The sequence below is a fragment of the Dermochelys coriacea genome, chromosome 13 (assembly GCF_009764565.3).
Source record: "Dermochelys coriacea isolate rDerCor1 chromosome 13, rDerCor1.pri.v4, whole genome shotgun sequence".
In the NCBI taxonomy this organism is placed as follows: Eukaryota; Metazoa; Chordata; order Testudines; family Dermochelyidae; genus Dermochelys; species Dermochelys coriacea.
In genome coordinates this window covers 21,306,076-21,316,665 of record NC_050080.1, presented here as the reverse complement: position 1 = coordinate 21,316,665, position 10,590 = coordinate 21,306,076, and the positions used below count along the sequence as shown (strand labels likewise).

Genomic DNA, 10,590 nt, shown 5'->3' with positions numbered 1-10,590 from the left:
TGAAAATAAAATTAATTGAGCTTTATTTTTCCCCTTGGAGTCTTTGACAGCTCTTCCCCTGCCTGCTTTTCCCAGAGGTTTCCCAGGGCTGATTAACCACCCTGCCGAATGGAGGAACCAAGTCAAACAGAATTTGATTGGGCATGTGTTGGTTTTTTTGGTTAGGTAGCCTACTGGGAGGACTCGGTGGGCTCTGTGAGGTTGGGGAATGGAGAGGGAGAGAAATCAGCTATTTATAATGCTTATCCAAACCAGAAGAAGAAAGGCTGCTTGATTTTGCTTCTGAATGTCACGGTAGGAAGCAAACGTTATTTTTCAATTATTTATACAGCAGATCTAGTATTTGGGTAAAGCAATTTGAGATCCTTGGACAGAAGAAGCTATAAAAGTGCAAAGCACTATTGTTTTTACCTACAGAGATGAAATCTGACTACTGGTGGCAACAAGAAGAAAACCTCCACCAGGGTTCTTCCCTCAACTGGTTGAGGAGAGAAAATGAAGTTTCCGAAGGGATTTCTTTACCACAGAGGAAGTGGAAAATGTGCTAAGGTGTATCTAGCCCAGAACTTTGTTGTCACTAGCTCATTGTCAGTATCCTCCTGGTTCTTCTGTAGTCTCTCCACAAATGGAATTGCTGTTGTCTTCACCGGGAGCTATGCTGGTAGAGTGGCTGCAGAGGCAGAGCACGAAAGAAGCTATTTTTAGAGCTGTGTAGGAAATCCTGAGACTTTGAATTTTTTTCTATTTTTGAAATGGATCAAAACCAAAAAAATTCAAAATTTCCCATGCAATAAAATTCCAAAAAATAATTTGGTTTGGATTGGTCCAAATATTTTGTTTTAATACATCAAAACATTTTGTTCCAATTTCACCTTCTTTTTTTAATTGTTTTAAATATAAAATACAATGAATTTTGTTCTGAAAAGTTGTTTTGGTACAAAAATTAAATGTCAAAACAGGCCGTTTTGACATTTTTAAACTATTTCCCCCATTTTAGTTTTGAATGAAAATTTTGTCAAAATCAACACATTTTTCGGAAATGTTTGTTTTGACAAAATGGCATTGTTTTGATGAAAAACTATTTCATGGAAAATTTTCTGAGCAACTCGAGTTTTCTTTTGTCCTGATAATATGGAAGGATCCGTATGTTATAAAGTTTATCTGCCCTTTCCACTTTGATATAGAGAGCAACACATGGATCAGCACGAAGCTGCCTATGTGGATCTGAACAGTAACAGAGGGGAATGGGACTGGAAGTAATTATTTGTCCACTTAATTATTTGTCCACTTAATCCAAGTATTGGTGTGTCACTTCAGCTATGTTACCTCCATGGTATGATTTCTGGGAAGGCAAAGAATTTAAGCCCGGGACAAGAGCTTCCATTTTTACCCCACATAGCAGCTTCTTTATTTGTTCCTTATTAAGAAAATTAGAAAACAATGTACATATATTCTGCTTTGCCTTTGCTGGAGAGCCAAATTGCTGAGCCTGTAAATGCACAGTTCATTGGCGCTCAGTCATACCCATAGGCCAGATGAACTGAGTCATATGGCAATAATAAAGGAGATTTAGTAAATGAGATCCAGGCAAGAATAAACCAGAACCATGACCATTTGTAAAAAGGGACACTGAGGAGGTTTCCCCTTGTCTGTAATTGATTTAGTTGTGTGTTTCAGTATGGGCCCCTACACATTCTCTTGCCCTCTGAGTGCAGGATATTCTTGACTATGCTTGTTGACAGATTAAGCACCAGTGCCTTTGGCAGCCTTCAGGGAGTGGGGACAAGATTTTTTGTTCACTCTCTGCCCTTAAATCGAGCAAGCTAGTGGCAACACTTTTTTAATCTCAGTTCAGGGCAACAGAAAGGGTTGGGCTATCACTGATTGTACCCTGGCTGTCTATGCACTTGATGCAATGCAGGTGAGTTGGTCATTGGCTAGCAATTCACCTGGAGATGCAGCCACAGCACTGGCCAATCAGTAGTGCCCTTCCTAGGTGAGCAGGGCTTGGGAGGAAGATTACAAATAGATGAGGTGACAGATCACCAGAAAGCAAAATTCACACTTAAGAGCACAAGTTGGTCTCACAGCAGCATCAGGGGGTTTGTTGCCTTCCCTTGAAACACTGGCCAGATCCTTCTCTGCTGCATTTACTGAAGTTACTTTGGAAGGAACTTGATTCATTGCATGGAGGTGCCTGCATAAGGTAGGATACCAGATTAGAAGGGTTATTGGCCTCCTCTGGTCTGAAAGACTTACATACTTATACCTTTATGTTGCCTACTGCTTTGGAAGGGGACTGGGCAGCAAATTACCCCCTACCTTCAGGCCAAACCTCATATCATTTACTACAGTTGTTCTGCCCATCTCTAGAAGTTGGTTCCATTTACTGCTGCTGCTGTGGACTAAGTGAAACTTTCATAGTTCCATTTCCTCCAGATAAAACGAAGAGCAAGAAATTTCATCATTTGAGTGTTTCATCTCTTCAACTGTTCATCAACAAAAGAGCGGGAAACTCCTTTCAATGAAACTTTCCTTGCTGGAAGTGTCCATGGAAAAGCAGCAGGGGAAAATCAAATGACGGATGATACATGCAGCCACATGGAGTGGTGCAGTACTCTGCTCTCAGCTTCTTTCTTGGGAGGCAGCATGGTCTAGTAGATTTGGGCTGGGAATATAGGTGCTGGAACTAGGGTTGCTGGGGGTATTGCTGCAGCCCATGGCTTGAAGTTGTTTCTATTATATACAGGGTTTACAGTTTGGTTTAATGGCTCTCCACACCCATCACTATACAAATTGTTCCAGCACCCTTGGCTGGGAATCAAGACTTCTAAGCTCTGTTCCTGGTGCGGCCATGAATTCTCTGGCCAAATCTAGCCCTGGAGCAATTCCAGAGTTGTGAGGTTCAGTTAATATTTGTAGAGAGTTTAAAAGATAACGGGGTAGACTGTCTGCTGGTGTAAAGTGAAGTCAATGCAACTGAACTAATTTACACCAAGAGAGAATTTGGACCATAAGGCTTTGTTCTCTTTTCACTCTCTCTGGATTCAAAGTAGTATAATGCCATTGACTGCAGTGGATTGCTACTGATTTAGCCTAGTCTGAGTGAGAAGCCCATAAAGAGCTATGGATGATTATAATTTTGTATTAACCATTGACAGGCAGCAGAGGCTAGGCAGTTGGGTCCTCCTTTGAATCCAGGCTTTATTTCAAAGGAAAATGGTTGAAATGGCCCAACACTCTTTTGTTGGGGAGACTCAAAATGGCTCTTGTTCTGACTTTAATTGTGCCCAAGGTCTAAGACTGCTTTGTTCTTCCCACCATGGCTTAGTAGGAGAACCCCCGGGATTATTTTTACTGCTTGAGGTTGAGCAGCCTGCCGTCGGCTGATGGGAACTTGGGCTGGCTGTGACTGGGAGAGAGAAACAAGGAGCTTGGCTCCTTCCGCCATCCCTCTGGCACCTGATAAAAGCCATGCTAATTTCATATCCACAAAATGAGACCACCGGCCAGGTCTTCAAAGTGCTGGGAGAACTGGGAATTCACTTCCAGCCATGGATACTGTACACTTCAGATATGAAGGGCCTTTAGATTTGAGGACTTGAGGCATAATGCAAAGTAAATATACTCGTATAGTTATAAATACACAGTGAGTGGAATAAAATCACATCTGAGTTATCCTCTGGAATATTGGAATTTTGTTCTGTTTTGCTCAGGAAAACAATTATTTACTGTATTCTGAAAGTCTGTAATGTATCCACAATGCGGTTAGTTAATGATATCTTATGGTCAGACAGCTTCTATCACTGGTGTCTTAAAGAAATCCTTCTGCCCACCACTAAAATGCAGCCACTTCTGGGGGAGAATGCAGCAGCTGCTTGCCCACTTCCAACAACACGGTACATCAGCTTAGGAAAGGAAAAGAAGATGAATCCAAGGTCCAGTTGAAATGTCAATTGTGAGTTGCAGGGAAGCATGCTGTAATTACATATATGGGAATTTGGCTAGGACTCTGGGCTAATGCTACTACTCTTGCAGAAATTGCTATGGGAATTTTAATGCTCAAAAGTGATGAGAACCTCAGTTGAATGTCTCAGGGAAAGGACAGCCCCTGTAACATCACAGTGAGCCCCAACAACGTGAAGCTTTGGCTCAATCGGGACTAGGAGGGAATAGCCCCACTTAATGAAATACCTGCACCAGTTCCTACAATACCCTGAGTTCTCCTTGGAAGATGTTTTTGGGGTACAAAGCAGGCTGACTCTCAGCTTGTCCAATGAGACCACAGCCCAGAACATTTGCTGACAGCAAACCCATTTTTGCCACTGCTGGTTTTTCCATCGGTTGTCTGAGGGGAGAGGGGTAGAAATTCTCTCTCTGAACGAGGATACATTTGGAGAGCAGGCCCTAAGAATGAGAGTTTTAGTTTGGCTTTTTCAGAGAGTGGTGTTCCAATAAAAAGGAGAGCACATCAGGGCACTGAAGAGCTGGTGCTTTCTCCTTCAAGGAATCCCTGTGCACTGAAAGATACAGAACTGAACAGGGAGGGGAGTTTTGCCTTGTTTTGAAAAGTAATTGAAGCTGAACAAATGATTCAGGGTGCATAACTAAGCCCTTTCCCTGCTCACAGTATGTCTATGAAGAGATGATACTTTCCTACATTACATTAGTTATTCACACTTACTAGATACACTTTTTGCAAGTTGTTTTTGTTCCCCCTCTATGGATCCCTCTACCCTGCAACAGGGAGCATGCATCCCTGCTCGAGTGGACAGATGTGGTAGCTCTGCTCCAGCCAGCACATTTTAAAAAAGTAGCATGGGTGCGATGGCATGGTGGCAGCTCAGACTAGCCGCCTGAGTACAAACCAGGCAGAACTCCTGGATACATACTTGGGCAGCTAGTCCAAGCAGCTGCCTGTGCTACCCCCAGCCAAGCTATTATTTTTAGTGCACTAGCTGGAGCAGAACTAGCGTGTGTCTGTCTACTCGAGCAGGGAAGCACACTCCCAGCAGCAGGGAAGATGTACCCTTTGTGACTGGTTGCTAATAGGTCAATACCTAAATTCAATGCACTGCTAGTACGACAAATTTAAATGTCTTAGCTGTGAGTGGTCATAAGTCACATGACAGTGTTTCTTGTTCTCTGATTGGATGACCCTCACTCAATCAGCAGGAGGGCTGGAAGAAACCATTGGGACCTTGAATGCCTCAGGGAATAGGAGTGGGAATAGATAAACAAGATTAGGGAACTTTAGACAATGTTAAAACATTTCCCTTCTGGGTAATGTGCCTGGCCTTATTATCCCTAGAAAAGTTAGGCAACTAAGATTTATTGGCTGTCAAGGGTGTTTACATTGAATTTCTTTCATTCCATGCACACAAAGTGATTGCATGTGTAGCCATGCTCCTAGCTGTGAAGAGTACAGGCAGATGATCCTGAGCTGACTCATCTCCCTCTGTGCCTGGGCTCTGGTATGGGGTTTGGGGAACAGTGTCCAGCTTCCGTGTATAATGGAGCCACAGGTGTGAGAGCTGAACCCTTGCTTTCTGTGACCACTGGTGCAACCACAGCGCGAGCACACCAGCGTTTGCAGAGCTTGAGCACAAAGCGGGCAGAAGCCCAGCCGCAGCAAACTAATTTCTTAAATCTGAGCTAATCTTCGTGGAAACCGTTTTGTAGTTTTCGTCCAGCTCTGATGAGAATTCTTAGCACTTTAGCCGCTCTCTGCACCTTTGAGGTGCTCTGCCAAATGTAGCCAATGGATTTAAATGGTGTACTTCATCACAATAATAAACAAAAGCAATCTATTATTGTGCTGCTATCTGGATTTTTCAAACAGGCTGTGCTTCGTTCCATGTGATTCCTGGAAAAAACTCAGAGTGGCCCTTTAAAGCCAAAATGACAGAATGTTTTTCTGGAGGCTCTGGAAAAGAAGTCAAGGCTATTGGCTTCTGCGTCGCCGACGCCGGCCATTGATTCACTGCAAATGTTTCATATTTGGCCAAACTGGCCATCGATGGAATAGTTTCTGATTTAGCACTCCTGACCACAGTCGATATCCAGATGGGTCTCATTAGCTCCGAAAAGACTGTCATTTTCATTGGCTGATGGAGAAATACTTCCACCATCGCCCCCTCCCCCTTATTCCCAGATACACGTTTAAGCCCCTGTAATGAGATTTGCAATGGAATCCTGGTCATTTCAGCCCTGAATGAGCGTTGCTTTTTAAAACACTAAAATCCCATATCTACCCACCCTTAATTCATTCATCTCAGCAGACTGGTTTGTAAATTTCACGCAGCCCTCAACCCTAAAATAGATTCAGATTTCAGAGCCAGCCAATACAGTTGGCTTCTATTTTGGTTACATTCCTATTTCCCTCCCTGCTACTGCCAAATAAATTAATTAAAGTGCTTTTTTCCCCTCCTGTTCTTCCTTCTCTTCAGTTGTCCCACCCTTGCCTTCTCTTCCTCTCACTCTCTGCCCTTTTCTCTTTCTATTTAGTCTGTGTTCAAAACTCAGCACAAAAGCTCTCACAGAGCACTGGGCTGTGACCCAAACAGTAAAGAATGTTTATATGTTGGTTGGCTTCCATATGTGTGTATTAATACGGCTCTCTCGCACACAGTTACTGGTGCCTTATTAAGGCTGCCAGCCAAGTGAATCCAGCCAAAGTCAAGGCATCTGGGCCCTTTTTGAAGGCACAGGAAAAGGGGGAAAATCAAAATAAAAAAATCTCAGGGCTTTAGAAACTCTACCAGGCTTTTATTTATTTTTTTAATGGAAGCCAGGATGCACTCTGTATGCTCAGAGCTGCTTTGCGGGCAATGCCTTCCCAGAGAAACAAATCGGTATAATGCAGTGATGGTACAGAGGTTGCCCCCATGTCACACTGCTAGCTGCTCGGCAAGGGTAAGATCATTGTCTGTAAGAGGGACTCATGAGCAGGCTTAAGGATCTTTGGTTTTGGTACTGGCTGAGACTGCTAAGTGCAGGCTAAGTTCACAATGAGCATGCTCTACATCTCCATCCTGTCCTTGCAGACATAAAATAACTCCTCATTAAATCCGCAGTGCATTGCCTCACCTGCTCATTACAGCATTCCGCATTCTGTTGAAAAGGGAAGCGCAGGCTATGTACATGTGACATCCTGCATGTAATCCTTGCACGTTATGGGGTCAGGATGGAGATGCAGCGGCAGAACTAAGGGGCTGAGGCAGTGGGGCTTGAACTGCGCCTACCTGTTCACACAGGGCCTCATGTTTCTTTGCTTTGGACCTTGTCACCATTTATATTCATGCAAATCTGAATGGGAGCATTTTACACCCACTCTGCCCAGGGACAAATGACAGCACCTTGTGCCAGGCAGAGGGCTGCAAAGCCCAGTTTGCCCAGCTCTGGGCAGAGCTGTCAGTCCCGCAATTCCATGAGCACTAAAATTCATTCAGTTAGGAAGCTCTTGGTGTTGGACATGGCTAAAGTGTCATGTGTGCTTGAGGGTCTCTGCCCCCTTCCCGTGTCCAGGTATAAATTTCCTGGGTAGCAAAGTGGGTTAATCCATTTAGGTCCAAATCCTCCTCCTTGTGGTATGCCCAAAAAACAGATGATGCAGTATTAGCACCAGAGAGTGCTGAGGGACAGCATTCTTTCCCCATGACTGCAGTCCTGAGTCGGCAATGGCCCTTAACCTCCACTCCATACACACACATGCTGTGTGGATGCCAGGGGAAGACAGGAACATCTCTGTAGCAACAGATCCTCCAGCCCTACTCCCCTGGAGTGTTGGGGGGACAAGGACCCACCACCATGCCAAGCTTCATGCCACTCACCCCTTGTTTGCCTCCCCAAATTGTTGCCTCCCCTTATGCAGTGAAACCACCCCAGTTCTGCTGCTGCCCCTCCCCCCACAGGGGATTGGGCTCATCTATAATCAGGGAGAGTCCAGGCAGAATAAAGTGTAAGACATCTCAGAGTCCCCCATCGCTGCAAAGGAGAGAGGAAAGAGTTGGGATGATGCTGTCCTGGTTTCAGGCTGTGGTTATTTGGTATTTCTCATCCCTGTTAACATGGCTGCGAGCTCACTTTAAGAGCGCTGTAATTCTGACCAGAGCAGGTTCGCGGTATGGATGAATCCCTCTCTCCTTGTTAACTGCAAACAATGTTACCCGAGAACATGCCGTTAAATTTCCAGCCAGTGGGCTGTCTGAAGAAGCTCCATGAAGTGGCCTACTCTTTGGGCTGTGCTAGGCACCTGGCACCCTACCCCCAGTGGAAAGGAAGATGTGATTGCCTGCCAGTGTCTACATTGACTTAATCAAGAAGACGGTAATACAGACAAATCTCACAATGATGTCATCAGTCATAGTGCATGGGCAATTTTCTCTAAGACTCATTAGAGGGCACAGTGACAAGGGGCAGCAGTAGGTGTAGAGGGCAAAGCAGGGAATCTGATGCATGGTGTTCTACTCTGTGACCTCAGAAAATCTGTCTCTGGTCCTCGGTTCATCCCTCTGTAATATGGGCACAAAGTGCCTCCCTCTCATGGTTTGAGGTGCAGCTTGAATTAATCAATTTCTGGAAAAGTCTCAAGGAGTCTTCCATGGGATAAGAGGGAAGGTTCCCTCATGGATCAGTAACTAGTTGAAAGACAGAAAACAAAGGGTAGGAATTAATGGTCAGTTTTCAAAATGGAGAGACGTAAATAGCAGTGTCCCCCAGGGATATGTACTGGGACCTGTGCTGTTTAACATATTTGTAAATTATCTGGAACAAGAAGTAGACACTGAGGTAGCAAAGTTTGCAGATGATACAAAATTACTCAAGATAGTTAAGTCCAAAGCAGACTGCAAAGAGCTACAAAGGGATCTCACAAAACTGGGTGACTGGGCAACAAAATGGCAGATGAAATTCAGTATTGATAAATGCAAAGTAATGCACATTGGAAAACAAAATCCCAACTATACATATAAAATGATACACTCAAGAAAGAGATTTTGGAGTCATCATGGATAGTTCTCTGAAAACACACTCAGTGTAAAGCAGCTGTCAAAAAAGGCAACAGATTCATTTTGAAAGGGAAGATAATAAGACAGAAAATATCATTATGCCACTATATAAATCCATGGTATGCCCATAGCTGGAATACTGCGTGCAGTTCTGTTTGTCCCATCTAAAAAAAGACATATTAGAAATGGAAAAAGTACAGGGAAGGGCAACCAAACTGATTAAGGGTATGGAACAGCTTCCATATGAGGAGAGATTAAAAAGACTGGGAATATTCAGTTTGGAAAAGAGATGACTATGGAGGGATATGATAGAAGTCTATAAAACCATGACTGATGTGGGGAAAAGTGACTAGGGAAGTGTTATTTACCCCTTCACATAACACACGAAGCTGGGATCATACAATGAAATTAATAGGCAGTGGGTTTAAAACAAACATTAGGAAGTACTTCTCCACACAATGCAGTGAACTTGTGGAACTCATTGTTAGGGGGTGTTATGAAGACCAAAACTATAACTGGATTTAAAAAAAAGAATTAGATAAATTCATGATGGATAGATGCATGAATGGCTATTAGCCAAGATGGTCATGGATGCAAGCCTGGGCTCTGGGTGTCCCTTGCCTCTGACTGTGAGATACTGGGACTGGACAACAGCAGATGGATCACTACATTATTGCCCTGTTCTGTTCATTCTCTTTGAAGCATCTGGCACTGGCTACGGTCAGAAGACAGGATATTGGGTTAGATGGATCACTGGTCTGACCCAGTCTGGCCGTTCTTATGTTCTAGAGTCTCAGATAGAAGGTGCTGAACAAATGTAAAGGGAAAAGGAAAGAATCAAGATATACATCCAGCTCTGACCTAGTCTCTGCCTCCTTACCCCTCTGAACCACTGTGAATCCTGCTCTGATCTAGCCCTTGCCTCCCTAGTAAAGCTGAACAAATAATTGATACTTCTTTTAGTTCATTTTGTCTTTTTTTGATGATATTTTTTTCAAACCATTCCCCAGAAAGCAGCAGCCTTTTGGTATCTTTCTTTCATTCCAGTAAATTAGTCTTTGTCTTTCTCTCTTTCTTTACATTTCTCTGCATGGGGTCACATGGCTATGTGAAGTCATGTGACTTCACATCTGACTTCACTGCTGCATGCTGTACCACATGTGGGATGAAGAGACATTCTGGCTTCAGCATACATGGTGTTTGCTTTAATAGGCAGAGCTGCCAAGCTGCTCATCTGAAAGACCCTGTGATAGCAGATGTGAGAGAAGATGTGGCTAGAGAGAAGGGAAAATAACCCTCAGGGGAATCAGATGTGTGGGTCACCGTCTGCCAGACACTTTCAAGCATGAGATTTGCATATTCAGGCCTCTGACGCCTGCTGGGCCTTCCCTCAGGAAAACAGTTCATTTTTTAGGAGGCTCCTGACAAACATTCCACTTGATGGAAGGGGTTTTGGTTTTAATTTGTACCTGAGTTCAGATTGGGAGCAGCCTGTTCCTTCATCCCCACTCACTGGGCGGGCGGTGTGTGTGTGTGGGGGGGGCACATGTGTGCACAAGAGAGCTATGCAGGGCTAGTTTTA

The 10,590-nt window shown here is 43.9% G+C and overlaps 1 long non-coding RNA gene across 1 annotated transcript in view; it reads left to right on the top strand.

Annotated features, from left to right (window-relative positions):
• The first annotated feature begins 2,049 nt into the window (after nucleotides 1–2,049).
• LOC122456387 overlaps nucleotides 2,050–10,590 on the top strand; it is a 75,320-nt gene continuing 66,779 nt past the window's right edge. The window contains exon 1 of the long non-coding RNA XR_006275305.1: nucleotides 2,050–2,206. This is a non-coding gene — a long non-coding RNA (uncharacterized LOC122456387). The remainder of the gene's footprint in view (nucleotides 2,207–10,590) is intronic.